The following is an 18,470-nucleotide window of genomic DNA, read 5'->3' as shown; positions in this document are numbered from 1 at the left end:
CCTCCCTCCTTGACTCTTGGAGTCCCAATCCTTTCTTGCTACCACACCCAGTATTTTCACATGCCTGTTTAGAATCAAGCTGTGTTCTTCAGCAGATGTAAGTCCTTTTCTATATAAAGGCCAAATACCCCTTTCTTGTCCTAATCTTTGTTTTGTTTCAACTTCATGGCTTCTCTACTTTTCATTCACAAATATGCTCTAAAGAGATGTTACATAGCAGTTATGGCAATGGCATCAAGCATCGCATTGCCTGATTCAATACTGGACTGGACACTTGTTATATGTAAAGGAGGGATAATGATAATGATCGTTTCTGCCTCAAAGGATGTTTTGAGGATTAAATGAGATAATACCTGTGTTGTGCTTAAGGTAGCAAACTCTCAGTACTGGAGAGAGAGAAAGAGAGGGGAAGAGAGAGAGAGAATAGATGAGTGTGTCATTGCATATTGAAGATCACATCACTTAGTTGCAGCTTTTTCCCCCCCTTTAAGTCTAATGACATATGTGGCTAATAAGTTTGCATAGCTTGGTTAGGGAAGCAGGAGACTGTATTCAACTTTTGAATGCAGAAAAATAGTTAAAATAAAATTTAATTCAATTTCACAGATTCTCAATTAAATGAGTAATAAGAGAAAAATTAATTCATATCTAATAAAATCATATATGATGGAAAGTAAATGAATGCACAAAGCTAACAATTTTTCCTGCAAAGGAAGCAGGAAGACTTGCGCTTGAGTCATGAAGGCATTAAGGTATTAAGAAAGAGTAGGGAACTTTTCTGGCTATAATCAGCCCCTAGTCATCCCCAAGGCGCCAAGAAACTATTTAGGCTGATGATTCAAATGTCCCACCAACTAGGAATGACTCTCCTTGCACAATGCTCTCCTCACAGCACCCTTCACTTCTGTGTTACTCAAGGTGTAGATCAGAGGGTTCAGCATAGGGTTGAAAAGACTGTAAAATAAGAAAAAGATCTTCTGCTGCTCCTCAGGATGGAGGGATTTGGGGGCCATGTACATGATGATGGTGCTGCCAAAGAAGAGCCGGACCATGCAGAGGTGGGAGGAGCCGGTGGAGAAGGCCTTTCTGTGCCCCTCCCCAGGATGGTGGCCAGGACGTGGGTGTAGGAGGCCAGCACCAAGCAGAGAGGCCCCACTAGGATAATTACACAGGCAAAAAAGATGATGAGTCTGTTGAGCCTTGTGTCAGCACAGGACAGCTTGAGAACAGACAGGATTTCACAGAAGTGGTTGATTTCATGAGGCCCACAGAAGGGCAGCCTCAGGATGAGGCTCACATGGACCAGGCCAGGAGGGAGCCACATGCCCAGGAATACAATGCCAGAGTGATACAGATTCTCCAGCTCATGATGGCAGAATATTGGAGTGGGTGGTAGATGGCCACATACCGATCGTAGGACATCACCACCAGGAGAAGGCATTCTGTGTGAGCAAAACTCATGAAGAGGAAGGTCTGTGTTATGCAGCCAGCAAAGGAGATGGTCTTGGCTGGGTTTAGGAGGTTTACCAGCATCTGGGGCACTGTATTGCAGGCATAGGTTATGTCAACAAAGGCCAGGTGTGCGAGGAAAAAGTACACGGGGGTGTGCAGTCTGGTGTTCATTGAGAGTAGCCCCAAGATGGCTCCATTCTCCAGCAGGGTGAAGGTGTAGAACAAGAAGAAGATCATAAAGAGCAGCATCTGCATCCTCCGGCCAAGGGGAAATCAGAGTAGGATGAACTCAGTGACGAAGGTCTGATTGTCTGCCGTATCCCTATGAGAGAGGAAATTGAGTTCATGTTCACAGTTTAAGAGAAGTGCTAAACATTAATTTATGTTAATTTGTTTGACACTCTTTTGTGGTAGACAGAAGCATTCAGAAACATCTACAGTGAGTTTCCTCTGTTTTTATATGAATGTTTAAATATTTGATTTGGAAATTTAAAAATTAGTACATACACGTTTCTCTTTGCTGAACATCTTTTTTTAACACTGAATATCCACATTAAGTAGCTTGCTACAAGTTAGTCTAACACAGCTTTTCTTTAACCTTTTAATAAGTCTCTATTTTCTTGTTTTTTATTATATCAAGTTCTTTGTTGTTTATAAACAACAAATCCTATTGGGCACATAGGCAAAAATAATGAAATGGTAGTAAATCTAACCTCAAGTTGGAAGGTTTCATTATGGGGAGGGTCTGCAAGGATTGGAAGCGGAATTCATCTTCATTGCATCATTGACTCTTCACCTCTTACCTATGTATGTCCATATACTTTCCAATCCTCCATCTCTCCTCAGCTCCTCAGCAGATAGCTCATAAAGCCTGCTTCAGTCAACTGTAAAAACTATGAAATTGGAATAATTAATGATTTTACAATCCATCTTCATTTTCTTGAGCTTCCATTTTCTCCAGGGGATTTCAAAGAAGAAACATAAGTTAACTGAACAGACTGACATACCAATGATCCTTTGCCGGGCTGATAAAGACCCTTGCCCTTGCCCGGGCAAAGGGCAAAGAAACAAAGAAAATAGGCTGACCCCAGCAATGTCTGATGATCTTCACCAGATGGCCACAATCTCACACAAACATCTTGGTTGCAAATTAACAAACTGAGCCCTCGAGGACACCCTGTCCGGACAGTCACATCCCCTATAGTCCATGTAGTTCACATCGTCCTTGTACTCAAGCAGCTCATGTGCTCATCTTAATGCATTCCTTCCCATTTGTTCACACCTTCCCTTTGTTTCAAGCAGTCATATAAACTGCTCCTTTAGCTCAACCCTTTGAGCAGAAAGCTGTTTTGATGCTGCTCCTACATCAAAGCAACTTTCACTCAATAAGCTTTCCCTATACCCCTTTTTAAGTCTATTTTATTTTGAACCTAAAACTTCTCATTTTTTTAAAATTTAGTTGTTCACAATTAATATTAAGATGAGCATCTCTGTGACTGACTGAACAGATTTGCCCTGTGTCATTTATTTTGAGGAAAAGTCAAGGTCAGTAACTCAGTTTTGAGTAATGCACTAGAAGGCACAATTTTGGGCATCAGTCTGCAGGGCATCAGCAGCAGCCAAATGACCCCATGAGCAATGCTGCTGAAGGGTTTTCTGAATTCTCTGGGGGATTGTACTAAAGCATCCTTCTAACTCTATGATTCCACAATTGAAAGTTAGGTACAAACATGACATTACGTTCTTGATTAAATTTGATTCCCATCTTTTGGGTAAAATTATTTTATCTTGGAAAGAGCAAGGATGAGCAATAGTCTAAATGCATATAAAATTATAAGTCTGAAAAAAACCATTTCACTTGCATTAGAATTCATCTACCACCATTCCCAACAGTAAGTGTCATGCCCAGGCTGGTAAAAATAAAATGATTTATAGGTATTTATTGATTTCCTCATTTGTACCTTCCATTGTTTTGAGGGTGGAGCTATCAAAGATAGAAGTCTCTAAGCTCAGAGTCTGGACTCAAAATACCATATGGAAGAAATAAATAAGCATTTGTACACTTACTCAAAGAACTCTGAAAAAGTCCTCCTTATACATCTAGATATTTGACTACCCTCTACATGTCATAGTTTAATTAAACCCTGTGTTTTATAAAGAAGTGGTGACCCCCTTTGTTTAATATTAAATTGTCACCAGGAAGCTAGTTGTACACATATTTCTTTACCTTAAAAATAGCTACCAGTCTAACCATATTTTACTCAGTTCATCCTATTAGCTTAAACTGTCAATGAACAGAATTTGAGTATTAAAAAAGAGCAAAAATGTACTTTTAAAAAATGATATTAGAGTATGGCAGTAAAAATGCAGAGGTTACAAAAGTTATGTTAAAATATATTTGACCAGAGCTCAAAGGCAAAGGAGGTTAGTAAACCTGGGTGTCTAAAAACTGTTGTATAAGGACCTCAATAAATCTTCATGCAGAAGAGGCAAATGTTTCTACTGGATGGCTCAATTTACTGATGGTGCTGGAAGACTTTTGGCTCCTCTGAGAACTGCTGAGGAAGTCTCTCTTCTCTTCATGTTGCTTTTGAGAGGGAGGGCTTTCTTAATTTACCTTCTCCACAGGACACTTTCTCAATTGTCCCAAGGGCTCTGTTCAGAGCACAGACATAGGTCATACTTGCAACAGCATGCTCCCTTGAAAAACAGAAGAGCACAAGCACCATTGTTCTGAGAGGGCAGAAGGTTGACTGTCCCTGTCTATTTCTGTCTCTTCTGAAGGAGGGACACAGAGAGAAAGAGAGATCATTAGTGGTTAAGACAAGAACAGGTCATGTTTCCACAACTAAAAGAATATACATATAAAAAGTCATACCCATGAGACCACATGAATATTACAGCTGCCTAAATACAGGAATTAGGTACAGTTTAATGAATCTTTACATTATTCCACCTCCCATATATCCAGGAGGGCCTTGGAAGATGCAAATATGCATGCTGGCTATTGGTTATACAGCCTTCACATTAAGTCCTGCAGCCACTTTGCTATTAGTGTAGTCTGATTTCCCAACTACCCTGAGGCTGGTAGAAGAACAAACTTTTAGTCAACGATCTTAAATCATTTGATCATTTAAATAGCAACTCAGATTCTAAATTCATGTGCACAAATCTGAAATGGTGCAGGCATTCATGTAGGATTCATTTTGGACATCCCCTGAGGTTTGTTGATCTCTGAAGAATGGAAGAGTCCCAAGGGCTGAGCAGTTTGCTTTTGAGAATTTTTACTTTTCGATGACTTCTGGGTTTTACTCTAAGGGGAGGAATACAGCTCTTGTAAATCAGAGGGCCAGCTCCAGACTTCTTAGCCCTTAGTATGAATTGATCTAGATCCGCATATTCTACCTATGTGGGTAGGAATATACTACAATCAAGGTATTTACCTCATCTTGGAGTAGAGCATTCCAGTCCTGTAGGGTATTATCAATAATCTTGTGTGTGTGATGTGTGATGATGTGGGTCATTCTGCTATTCTGTTGTGTGATGATGTGGGTCATTCTGCTATTCTGTTGTGCCAACAATTTCTAAGTCAAACAGTATGTGTTGGGACCGAAATCTCTTGGACATATGCCCATTGCCACTTCCTTTTCTGTGAAGTGGGTCTATTGGATTAAAGTGAGATCATGTGGAATCACATATTAGCAAATCAGATAGTCTAAGACTTTCCATGAGAGGTACTGCAGACAGGAAAGGGAAATGCATACTTGGTATTTACATCAATTGCTGTCAGAATAAATCATTGCTCTTTCTAAAATGGAGGGAATTTGATGTATTCAACAAGCCACCCACTGGCTTATTGGACTCCTCGAGGGTAGATACCATATTGAGGGACCAGCATTGGGTCTCTTCTAGTGACAGTCAGATGTTCAGCAGAGGTGGTAGGTAGAGTAGCCTTGGTGAGATGACAGCCCATTTCAGCCACTATAGCTGCTGTATTTTTGTGCCCAATGTGTTTCACTGCAGTGACCAAGAATGGAGAATCACTGAGTCATTCTGCACCTGATTATTTAATGCCTCTTCAGCATGGATGCCTCTGGTTAGCATTAATGTGGGAATCAAAGATCCTTATATTTGTGCCACTCTCTTGTCTCTTCCCTATGCCTCTATTCACCTGATCTTCCAATCTTGTCCTTGCAGGTTCCTGAACAACCAGTAAAACAATTTTCTATTTTCCAGGAGTCCATGTGTATCCTTTTGACCTAAGTGGTCAAAGTATTGCATAAATGTATCTAACCAAAATATCCATGAATCAGGCATGGCTTTTTTTTCAACAAGTTGTCAGCTAATTGTAGGGAATCCTTAGAACCACAGATATATAAGCTAAGAAAGAGGCATCAGGGATACGGGTGATATAGAGGTCTAGGCCATCTGTTCATTCTGCTTACTTTTGCACTGTGCATCTGCTCTTGACCTAAGATATTCCAAATTCTTTATATGGTGCCTAGTTGCCATGACCACTCTTTTTTTAATTTTTAAATTTTTAAAATTAAATCTTTTTTTAAATAAGGTACAGAGATCACAAAAAATGTTACATTTAAAAGTATAGGTGGTGGACTTGGCCCAGTGGTTAGGGCATCTGCCTACCACACGGGAGGTCCACGGTTCAAGCCTCGGGCCTCCTTGATCTGTGTGGAGCTGGCCCATGCGCAGTGCTGATGCGCGCGAGGAGTGCCCTGCCACGCAGGGGTGTCCCCCACGTAGGGGACCCCCACGTGCAAGGAGTGCGCCCCATAGGAGAGCCGCCCAGCGCAAAAGAAAGTGCAGCCTGTCCAGGAATGGTGCCACACACATGGAGAGCTGATACAACAAGATGACACAGCAAAGAGAAACACAGATTCCTGTGCCACTGACAACAACAAAAGCGGATAAAGAAAACGCAGCAAAAAGACACACAGAACAGACAACCGGGGTAGGGGGGAGAAGAGGAGAGAAATAAATAAATAAATAAATAAATAAATAAATAAATAAATAAATAAATAAATCTTTTAAAAAAAAAGTTTAAGAGTTTCCCACATACCTCACACCCCACTTCCCCACTCCTCCCACATTAACAACCTCTTTCATCATTGTGGCACATTCATTGCATTTGGTGAATACATTTTGAAGCATGCTGCACTGCATGGACTATAGTTTACATTGTAGTTTACACTCTCCCCCAGTACATTCAGTGGGCTGTGGCAGGATATATAATGTCCAGCATCTGTCCCTGCAATATCATTTAGGACAACTCCAAGTCCCAAAAATGCCCCCACATTTCATCTCTTCTTCCCTCTCCCTGCCCTCAGCAACTACCATGACCACTTCTCCACATCAATGCTACAGTTTCTTCCATTACTAGTCACAATAGTTCTATGGAAGAATACCAGTAAGTCCACTCTAATCCATGTTTTATTCTTCCCTCCTATGGACCCTGGGATAGTGATGTCCACTCCACCTCTATATCAAGAGGGAACCTAGATTCCACATGGTTGATGGATGTGATTCTCCTGCTTGGAGTTGTAGAAACTCTTGGTTCCAGGTGTGGTGTTTGACTATCTTCACCTCCCTGTTCGCCGACGTGTGCAAGTCCAACAAACTGGAGAGTAGGAGTTCCAACACTGCTGAGGCTCAGAGCCAAGCTGGCAAATGGCCAGTCCAGAGATTGAAGTCTTCTGGGTATACACCAACCCCAGCACCAACTACAGGTTCAGTGAAAGTGACAGAGGAGGCATGTGTAGAAAGTTCACATCTGAGACCAACTCCATCACATTCAGGAACACAAATTCCGAAGTAGGACCCACTGACAAGGCACTGAACTCCAGAGCCAACTGCCACGATTGTGGAAACAGTGTGTCTCCTTAGCCCTTAGGGGCACCAGTACCTGGGGCTGTATCTACTTTGGCTGTCTCTGGAATCCTGCTGAGGCATGCATAACTTATGTCTTTGTGAGTCTGATAGCATCCCAGCTCATGATGGACAACTCTGACTTTATTGTTACTTGATGCTCTATGGACAGTCTCTACCAAGGTAAAATAAATGTATTTTGAATGATGTAAAGATTTTTCCTGTAGATGGAAAGTCATTGATGTAGAATCCCAGGGATCTTTCTTATGTTTCTCCTATTGGGGCTTGCTAGAGACTCATCTGACATTTTATCTATTCTTTCCTTATTGATATCTCCATAACCATGAGATCTCATGGGGGGAAATGGCCCAACTGGTACTGCCACAAATATTACGTATAAAGCTCAATGAATTTTCATTTATTAACATCTATGTAACTACCATCCAGATGAGGGTCTTGAACATTTCCATCACAACAGAAAACTCCTTTGCTTCTCACCTTTTTACTATCAGAAATTCCTCCTTTTACCCAGAGTTAAACACTATTCTGATTTCTATCATCACAGATTAGTTTCACCTATTTTATTTTATTTTATTTTATTTTATTTTATTTTATTTTATTTTATTTTATTTTATTTTATTTATTTCTCTCCCCTTCCCTGCCTGCCCCCCTAGTTGTCTACTCTCTGTGTACATTTGCTGTGTGTTCTTCTGTGTCTGCTTGTATTCTTGTCAGTGGCAACTGGAATCTGTGTCTCTTTTTGTTGTGTCATCTTGCTGTGTCAGCTCTCTGTGTGTGCGGCACCATTTCTGGGCAGGCTACACCTTTTTTGCCCTGGGTGGCTCTCCTTATGGGGTGCACTCCTTGCACATGGGGCTCCCCTACGTGGGGAACATCCCTGCGAAGCATGGTACTCCTTGCGTGCATTAGCACTGCGCGTGGGCCAGCTCATCACGTGGTTCAGGAGGTGTGAACCTTGGACCTCCCATGTGGTAGGTGGATACCCTATCTGTTGGACCAAATCCGCTTCCCAGTTTCACCTATTCTTGAATCTCATATAAATGAATCAGACAATATATATGTTTTTGTGGCTGACTTTTCTGACTCAATATAATGATTTTGAGTGATATCCATGTTCTCACATGTATCAGTAATTTGTCCTTTCTTACTCTTGAATTGTAGTCAGTATGAATATTCCATAATTTGTTTATCAATTATGTTTTGATGAACAATTGGATTGTTTCTAGTCTTTGAATGTTGTGAATAAAGCTTCTGTGAGTATTCTTGTGTACTTTTACAGAGATTTTATACCAAAGAATAAAATTGCTGGATCAAGGGAATAGCACGTTTAATTAACTTTATTGAGGAGAAAGTCACATACCATACAATTAACCATTTTAAAGTGTACAATTCAGGGGTGTTTAGGGCATTCACAATGTTGGTCAACTATCACTTCTATATAATTACACAAAAGTTTCATACCTCCCCCCCAAAAAAACAACTACCCATTAAGCAATCACTCCTCATTTGTCTGTCCACCTAGCCTGTGGCAAATACTAATCTGCTTTTTGTCTCTCTGGATTTACCTACACTGTTTATTTCATATAAATAGAATCATACATGTGATTTTTTGTGTGGCTTCTTACAGTTAACATAAAGTTTTCAGAGTTCATTCATGTAGCATATATCAGGACTTCATTCCTTTTTATGGTTGCATAATATTCCATTATATGAATAGATCATATTTTTTAATTCATTCATCCATTAATGGATATTTTTGTGGTTTTTACCTTTTAGCTGCTGTGAATAGTGATGCTGTTAACATTTGTAAACAAGTGTTGGCTTGATACTAATTTTCAGTTCATTTGAGAATATATCTGAGAGTAGAATTACTGGGTGAAAGGGTAATTCTGGGTTTAACATTTCAAGGATCTGCCAAACGATTTTCCACAGTGACTACTCCATTTTAAATTCCTACTAGCAATGTACAAGGGTTCTAATTTCTCTACATTCTTGCCACTTACTTTCCATTTTAAAAATATATTGTAGGGGAGCAGATGTGGCTCAAGCAGTTGAGTGCCTGTGTCCCACATGGGAGGTCCTGAGTTTGGATCCTGGTGCTTCCTCAAACAAAACAAAACAGGACATCAAGCAAACAGATGAAAAACCAACTCAGCAGGGTTGATGAGGCTTACAGTGCCAGCTTCTGGTATATGACATCCAAGGTTTAATCCCATGCCGTGGTACCTAAAAAAAACAAGAAAAAAAAAACCTCTCTCTCTCAATATCTATATCTATATCTATATCTATATCTATATCTATATCTATATCTATATCTGTATCTATAGATAGATAGTAGGCATCCTAGAGAGTGTGAACAGATATCTAATTGTAGTTTTGATTTGCCTTTCCCTAATAACTAATGATGTTGTGTAGCTTTTTTGTGCTTATTATTGGCCAGTTTTGTATTTTCTTTGGATAAATGCCTTCTCAATTTCTTTGTCTGTTTTTAAATTGGGATATTTGTGTTTTTGTTACAGAGTTGTAAGAGTTCTTTTTATAGTCTGTATACTAGATTCTTGTCAGATATACGATTTGAAACTATTTTCTCCCATTCTGTGGGTTGTCTTTTCACTTCTCAGTAGTGGCCTCTGATGCACAAAAGTTTTGAATTTTGATAAAATCCAATTTCTCTTTTTCCTTTTCATCTTTGTGATTTTCATCTCTTATCAAAGAAGTATTTCCAAATTCAAAGTTATGAAGATTTACCCCTATTTTTAATTCTAGGGGTTTTGTTGTTTTAAGCAGTAAAATTTAGGTGTTTGATCCATTTAGAGTTATTTTTTTAAAATATAGGGTAGGCAAGGAGTCCAATTTCATTATTTTCTGTGTGGATATACAGTTGTCCCATTACCATTTGCTAAAGAGCCTTATTCTTTCCCTCAATGGGGGACAAAGTATTGTCACCCCTGTTTAAAGGCAAATGACCATAGTTGTATGATTTTATTTCTGGACTCTTAATACCATTTGATTGGTCTATAAGGCTATCCTTATGCCAGTACCACACTCTTGGTTACTGTAGTTTGGAAGTATATTTTGAACTTGGGAAGTATGAGTCCTCCAACTTTGTTCTTCTTTTTCAAGATGGTTTTGACCAGTTGAGGCTCTTTGCAATTCCATATGAATGTGAAGATCAGTTTTACCATTTTTGCAAAAATATTAGTTGAGATTTTGATAGGGATTGCATTGAATCTATATCATTCAATTCGTGAACATGGGATGTCTTTCCATTTATTCAGGTCTTCATTAATTCCTTTAGCAATGTTTAGAAATATACAGTGCACATTTTTGTACCTCCTTGATTAAATATATTCTTAAGTATTTTTTATGCTGCTAAATGAAATTGTTTTCTTAATTTACTTTTCAGATTGTTTTTTTCTATTACATAGAACTAAAAGTGAAACTTTCTTGTATCTTGTACTTTACTGAAATAGTTATTAGTTCATAGTGTGTTTTTCTTTATTAGAGAAGTTGTGGATTTACAGAACAATCCTGCACAAAATGCAAGATTCATATACACCACCCCAGAAAGAACAACTTGCATTCTTGTGGATTATTTGTTATAATTTCTGATAGCATGTTTTTTTAATAGTACTATTAATAAAGATCCATGGTTTAACTTAGGGTTCACTGTGTAGTGTAAGTTCCATGGGTTTTAAAAAAATTTTTCTTCTGTTGCCATATATAAAAGCCAACATTTCCCCTTTTAATCTATTCAAAAATATATGTCAGTGCTATTAATTGCATTCACAATATTAACATCACCACAATCCATTACCATCATCCATTACCAAAAAATTTCATCATTCCAAATAGGACCCCTATGCATTTTAATCCTTGACTTCCCATTCCCTATCCCTACCCATCCCCTGGTAATCTATATTCTAGATTCTGCCTTTATGAATCTGGTTATTCTATTTGTTTCAAATCAATGGGATCTTGAAATATTTGTCCTTTTGTTTCTGGATTACTTCACTCAACATGAGGTCTTCCAGGTTTACCCATGTTGTCTCATATATGAGGACTTCATTCCTTTTTATGGCTGAATAATACTACATAGTATGTATTATATATACCATATTTTATTTATCCATTCATCAGTTGATGGATGGTAGGGTTGCTTCCACCTTTTGGCAATTGTGAATTGCCAACTATAGACATCACTGTGCAAATATTTGTTTGAGTCCCTGCTCCAAATCTTTTGTGCGTATATACCTAGGAGTGGGATTGCCGAGAATATAGTAGTTTTGTACTGAGATTTCTGAGGAACCACTAAACTGTCTTCCACAGTGGCTGGACTATTTTACATTCCCACCAGCACATCCTTTCCAACACTTGTTATCTTCCATTTGTTTGATAGCAGCCATTCTCATGGGGTGAAATAAAACTCATTGTGGTTTTGATTTGCATTTCCCTAATGGATAATTATGCTGAACATCTTTTCATGTGATTTCTGCCTTTGTATATCTTCTTTGGTGAGATGTCTGCTCAAGAATTTGCCCATTTGTAAAATTGTGTTGTTCATCTTTCTGTTTTTAAGTTGAAGGATTTCTTTTTATATTCTGGATATTAAACCTTTTTTGATATGTGGGTTTCCAAATATTTTCTCCCATTGCATAGCTGTCATTTTACTTTCTTGACACAATCCTTCAAGCAACAAAAGTTTAAAATTTCAATGAGGTCCCATTTATCCATTTTCTTTTGTTGTTTATGCTGTGTGTGTAAAGTCTAAGAAACTAGGGTCTAACACAGTGTTCTGAAGATGCTTCTTTACATTATTTTCTTCTAGGAGTTTGATGGTTATAGATCTTATATTAAGGTCTTTAATCCATTTTAGTTGATCTTTGTATATGGTGTGTGGTAAGGGTCCTCTTTTTTTGCAAATTGAAATCCAGTTTTCCCAGCATTATTTGTTGAAGAGGCTATTCTTTTCCAATTAAATGGTCTTTGCCACCTTCGCAAAAATCAGTTGGCCGTAAATGTGAGGTTTGATTTTTGAGTTCTTAGTTCTATTCCATTGCTCTCTATATCTGTTCTTGTGCCAGTACCATGCTGTTTTGATTACTGTGGCTTTGTAATAAGCTTTTCTATCTTCAGTATTTGTGTCAGTTATTTATTATTTGTCATTCTAAAGACTAGCAGATTTACAGCATACATGACTTTGAATGGCTATATTAATACTGCCCCAAACAAATAAATACAAGTATTGTAATGTACTAAGCTTGGTAAATACAATAGCATAGAGACAAAATTGTATCTTACAACATTTTTACATTAAGGACATGAAGGGCACTGTGCTGTGGGCGCTGTCACAGGATCCACAGTGCCACCTAGTTTTCAGCATATCTTGACATTGTTGTGAAAAGGGTGGGGGTCTCATAAGCAACGTTAGCTAGAACCTCTAATTAACGGAAACTGGAAAACCGTACACCTTGCACTCCTGGGCACCAGGTGGACCCTAAGCAGGCTGGGCTGTGAGGCCTGCTCCCCGGCAGGTGGCAGTAGAGCTCTTCATATAGAAGACTGCACCCTGACCGTGTCCTACAGTATTACTGTTTGAGTCCATGGGGTTCCCTATTAACAAGTAAAGATTGGGGAAATGAGTCACATAATAGAGGAGAGTATGGGCCATGATGTGAACCAATGTATATGAGGTGCAGAGGTGCCCAAAGATGTACTTACCAAATCCAATGGATGTGTCATGATGATGGGAACGAGTGTTGTTGGGGGGGGGGAGAGGGGGGGTGGGGGGGTGGGGTTGAATGGGACCTCACATATATATTTTTAATGTAATATTATTACAAAGTCAATAAAAAATTAAAAAATTAAAAAAAAAAAAAAAAGTACACCATGCAAAACTGCTAACAGATATTTGAACAGCTTCTATATTCCCTTCTGATAAATGCAGACATTTAATGCTCTTCTGATGAGAAATGATTCTGAAAACAATATGAATGAAATATTTAATTTTAAAAATCAAGGCTATATTTTAAAAGGTAGTGCTATTAAAATGAGAAAAGATGGAAATAGAGAGATACTAGAACAATTACAAATTGAACGAAACGATAAAGGTGAAAGGGTGAGGCAGCGAATCCCAAAACTCATTTCTTTTGGACAGGGACTGACACTGATGATAGGGAATCTAGATCCAACAGCTGCCACCATGGCTGCAGCGGACTTTGGTGGAATGAGAAGGGGACCAGCTGAGGGGACAGGGCAGTGACCAGAACCACCCCTCCTGGAAGTCTCCCTTCACGTTCCCTGCATGGACCAGAGAAGAGCAGGCTCTGTGTAGCTGACTTCCATGTAATAAGACTTAAGATGAGGAAATGTGAGCACTCCAACTTCATTATTCTTTTTCAAGATGTCTTTAGCTATTCGGAGCCCCTTACCCTTCCTTATAAATTTGGTAATTGGCTTTTCCATTTCTGCAAAGGAGATTGTTGGAATTTTTATTGGGATTGCATTGAATCCATAGATTGCTTTGGGTAATATGGACATCATAATGATATTTAGTCTTTCAATCCATGAACATGGAGTGTCCTTCCCTTTATTATAGGTCTTCTATGATATCTTTTAGCAATGTTTTGTAGTTTTCTATGTCCATGTCCTTTATATCCTTGGTTAGATTTACTCCTAGATATTTTATTCTTTTAGTTGCTATTGTAAATAAATTTTTTTTCTTGATTTCTTCTTTTGATTGTTCATTTCTTGTGCATAGAAACACTACGGATTTTGGGGTATTTATCTGTACCCTGCTACTTTGCTGAATTCGTTATTCGCTCTAGGAGCTTTGTAGATATTTTGGGGGATATTCTGCATAAAGGATCATATAATCTGTAAATTGAGAAAGTTTTACTTTTTCCTTTCCAATTTGAATGCTTTTTATTTCTTTTTCTTGCCTAATTGTTCTAGTAAGAATTTCTAGTACCATTGTGATTAGCAGTGGTAACAGTGGCCATTCTTGTCCTGTCCGGATCTTAGAGGAAATGCTTTTAGTCTTTCATGATTAAGTAGGATGTTAACTGTGAGCTTTTCATATATGCTTGTGTTCAATGTTCATGTTGAGGAATTTTTCTTTTATTCCCAGTGTTTTTTTTTTTAATTTATTTCTCTCTCTTCCCCTCCCCGCCCTCCCCCCCCGTTGTCTGTTCTCTGTGTCCATTTGCTGTATATTCTTCTGTGACCACTCCTTATTAGTGGCACTGGGAATCTGTGTTTCTTTTTGTTGCATCATCTTGTTGTGTCAGCTCTCTGCATGTACGGCACCATTCTTGGGCAGGCTGTACTTTCTTTCGCGCTGGGCGGCTCTGCGCACTCCTTGCGTGTGGAGCTTCCGTATGTGGGGAACACCCCTGCGTATCAGCACTGCACATGGGCTAGCTCCACATGGGTCAAGGAGGCCCGGGGGTTTCAACCGCAGACCTTTCATGTGGTAGGCGGACGCCCTATCCCTTGGGCCAAGTCCACTTCCCGTTATTCCCAGTGTTTTAAGTGTTTTGTTTTTTAATCACAAAAGGATGCTATAGTTTGTTAGCTTGATCAGCCTCTTTCTTTTGCTCTACCTTGGATGCTGTATAGTGTTCATCTAGCCTCCAGAGTTTCAAAAGAGTTGATTCAGACAGTTCCTGTTTAATAGTTGTTTTGGTGGAAGGATTGAGTCCTGGTGCTTCCTACTCTTATCTTGCCTGGAACTCCCCCAATGCTCACAGTGCTTTATGAATTATTTATTCTTTTCTGTTTATCAGATTATCCCCCTAGTCTTCTGAGGGTGGGAGAATTAGATAACCTCCCAAGAAACACCATGGAAGATAACGATATCAAAAAACTATTATGGGAAGCTGATGTGGCTCAAGTGATTGGACTCTTGTCTGCCAAATAGGAGGTCCAGGGTCTGGTTCCTGGGGCCTCCTGGTGAAGGCAAACTGGCTCACATGGTGAATTGGCCTGAGTGAACAGCTGGCCCACATGGAGTGCTGGCCTGCACAGAGTGCTGGCCCATGCAGGAGTGCTGGCCCATGCACGAGTGCTGGCCCACAGGGAGTGCTGGCTTACATGGAGAGCCGGTACAGTATGATGAGCAATAACAACAAAAAAGAGACACAGAGAGACAATAAGAGACACAGCAGACCAGGGAGCTGAGGTGGTGCAAGAGATTGAATGCCTCTCTCCCACTCCAAAAGGTTCCAGGATTGATTCCCAGTGCTGCCTAAAGAGAAGACAAGCAGACACAGAAGAGCACATAGTAAATGAATACAGAGAACAGACAGCAAGCACAAACAACAACGGGGGAGGGGGGGGAATAATTACATAAATAAATCTTTCAAAAATACTATTATATGCTCGCTTTTGTGCATATTTTCAATTATCTTAACCATTTTCATTTCACCATTCTTCTTGGAGAACTTCTTAATATTGGAAACACATGACATGGTTGTACATCTTTTCCATTTTTCTAACTGCTGTCAATCTAGTACTATATTTAGTAGTGAAACCAAAGCTTCTTCTAAAAGAAGTTCATTATCACACAAGATAAGCAGGTTTTTGAAATCCTGTATCTACTTTCTTATGATTCTTCTTTCATGTAATTTTTGTTCTATATGAGGCATCACTGATAGAGGTGGTGTTGGAAACTTTTTTCTTATTTGTAGTTGAATTGTCTACTTTTACTGCTATACCTTGTCTGTGTTTGTTAGGACCAAACATCAAAGCATGGCTAAGAGTTTTCAATAGGAAAGGGGTTATATCCATTTGGGAGAAGAGTCTTCAGATCAGTACAGTTTCTAATTTTGTAGGAATATGGCTTGGAACACTTCTTGTTACACTGGATTAGGAAAGACCATGCATATGTGGCCCATCTCTTGTACGCTTGGAGCGACTTTTGGCTGCGTGAATGGCCTTGTTATTTCATCACTCTGGATATACTGGAATAGAAAGATACTTACATGCAAGAACAATTAGATGAAGCAAAGGGAAAAGATATTGCTTTGTGCAGATTCCATAAAGACTGTGCAGAAATATGTATGGTCAAAGCCAAGTAGTTCCATTTGCAGCACTTTTATATATATAGTTACAATATGATGTGATCATAGCTTTTTAAACTATGAGACCCCTGAGAGATTATATTTTCTGTTTGAACTAAAGTATTTATAATAGAAAAAAGTAGATGATATAATCTATGAGGAGAGATAGTTTTACTTCTTCCTTTCCAGTTTGAATAGCTTCGATTTCTTTTTCTTGCATAATATTCCAGCTAGTATTTCCCAAAACAATGATGACTTAAAGGTGCAAAAATAGGCATCCTTGTCTTGTTCCTTGTCTTAGCAGAAAAACTCTCAGTCTTTAACCATTGAGTACAAAGTTAGCTGTGTTTTTATACACGCTCTTTATCAAGTTGAGGAAATTTTGTTTTTTCCTAGCTTTTTCAGTGTTTTTATTATGAAATGGTGGTGGATTGTGAAATTCTTTTTCTGCATCAATTGAGATGGTCATATGGGCTTTTTCTCTTCATTATATTGACTTTTTTCCTTAGCTTATTATCAGTTTTATCAATTTTCATGTATTAAACCACTCTGTGTTCCTGGGGGGGAAATCTACTTGGTCATGGTGTCTAATCCATTTAATATGTTGCTGGAGTAGGTTTGCTAGTATTTTGTTGAGGATTTTTGCATCTATATTCATCAGAGATATTGGACTCTGATGTTTTTTTCTTTCCTGTGATGTTTTTGTCTGGTTTTGGTATAAGCATAATGGCAGCTTCATAGAATGAGTTAAGAAGTGTTCTCTTCTATATTGAAAGGATTTTAAAAGGATTTGGTGCTAATGCTTTTTACTTACCCCAGCCAGCTAACAGGGAGGTGAAGAAGGTCAACTACTACACCAGGGACACAAGGGTGCCTACAACTGCAAGCAGGAGTATTGCATCCATCATCCAAGTGGAATCTAAGGCCCCTCTTGATATAGAGGTGGAGTGGACATAACCATGTCAGGGTCCACAGGATGGAGGAATAGAGTATGGATTGGAGTGGACTTACTGATATTCTATTCTGGAACTATTGTGATTATTAATGGAAGAAAATGTAGCATTGATGTGGAGAAAGTGGCCATGGTAGCTGCTCAGGGTAGGGAGAGGGAAGAAGAGATATGATGCGGGGGCATTTTCAGGATGTGGAGTTGTCCTGGGTGGTACTGCAGGGACAGTTGCTGGACATTGTATGTCCTGCCATGGCCCACTGGGTGGACTGTGGGAAAGTGTAAATAAACTATAATATAAACTATTATCCCTCTGGTGCAGCAGTGCTCCAAAATGTATTCACCAAATGCAATGAATGTCCCATGATGATGAAAAAGGTTGTTGATATGGGAGGAGTGGGGTGAGGGTGATGGGGGGTATATGGGGACCTCATATTTTTCTAATGTAACATTAGAAATATAAATAAAGACCAAAAAAGTATTGTTAAGGTACATCTGTGAAGCAATTTGGTGTGGGTATTCCTTGTTGACAGTTCTTTTTTTTTAAATTTTTGTCACTGATTCAATCTCCTTATTTGTTATAGATATGTTCAGATTTTCTATTTATTCTTGAGTCAGTTTTGGTAGGTTGTGTTTTCTAAAAAATTGTCCATTTCATCTAGGTTTTCTAATTTGCTGTACATTTTTTCATAATATTATCATAATTTTTAAAATTTCTGTAATGTCAGTTGTAAATCCCCACTTTCATTTCTGATATTAATCATTTGACTCTTTGTATTTTTTTTTTTTTTTTTGTATTTTAGATAAAGGGTTGTCAACTTTATAGGTCTTTGCAAAGAACCAGTGGTTTCATTGATTTTCTTATGGTTTTTCCCTTCTCTATTTCATTTATTTTCACTCTATCTTAATTTCCTTTTTATGCTACTTTTGAGTTTAGTTTAGTCTTCTTGAACCAGTTCCTTAAGGTATAGAGTTTGGTTATTGATCTGAGATCTTCTTTTCACTGTGTTTACAGCTACACATTTCCCTCTAAGCACTGCTTTTACAGCATCCCATAAGTTTTGAGGTATGTTTTCATTTTCATCAGTCTCAAATTATTTTCT

General features: G+C 38.7%; 2 pseudogenes; one reads left to right on the top strand and one right to left on the bottom strand.

Moving 5' to 3' along the window:
* Positions 1–854: 854 nt before the first annotated feature.
* On the bottom strand, positions 855–4,181 carry LOC101416280 (olfactory receptor 2A1/2A42-like; annotated as a pseudogene).
* Positions 4,182–15,199: 11,018 nt separating this feature from the next.
* On the top strand, positions 15,200–16,356 carry LOC101414516 (phosphatidylinositol-glycan biosynthesis class F protein-like; annotated as a pseudogene).
* Positions 16,357–18,470: the final 2,114 nt, after the last annotated feature.

Source organism: Dasypus novemcinctus, chromosome 5, assembly GCF_030445035.2.
Source record: "Dasypus novemcinctus isolate mDasNov1 chromosome 5, mDasNov1.1.hap2, whole genome shotgun sequence".
Lineage (NCBI taxonomy): Eukaryota > Metazoa > Chordata > Mammalia > Cingulata > Dasypodidae > Dasypus > Dasypus novemcinctus.
The sequence above is the reverse complement of the archived record's forward strand: the minus strand, read 5'-3'. Positions and strand labels throughout refer to the sequence as shown.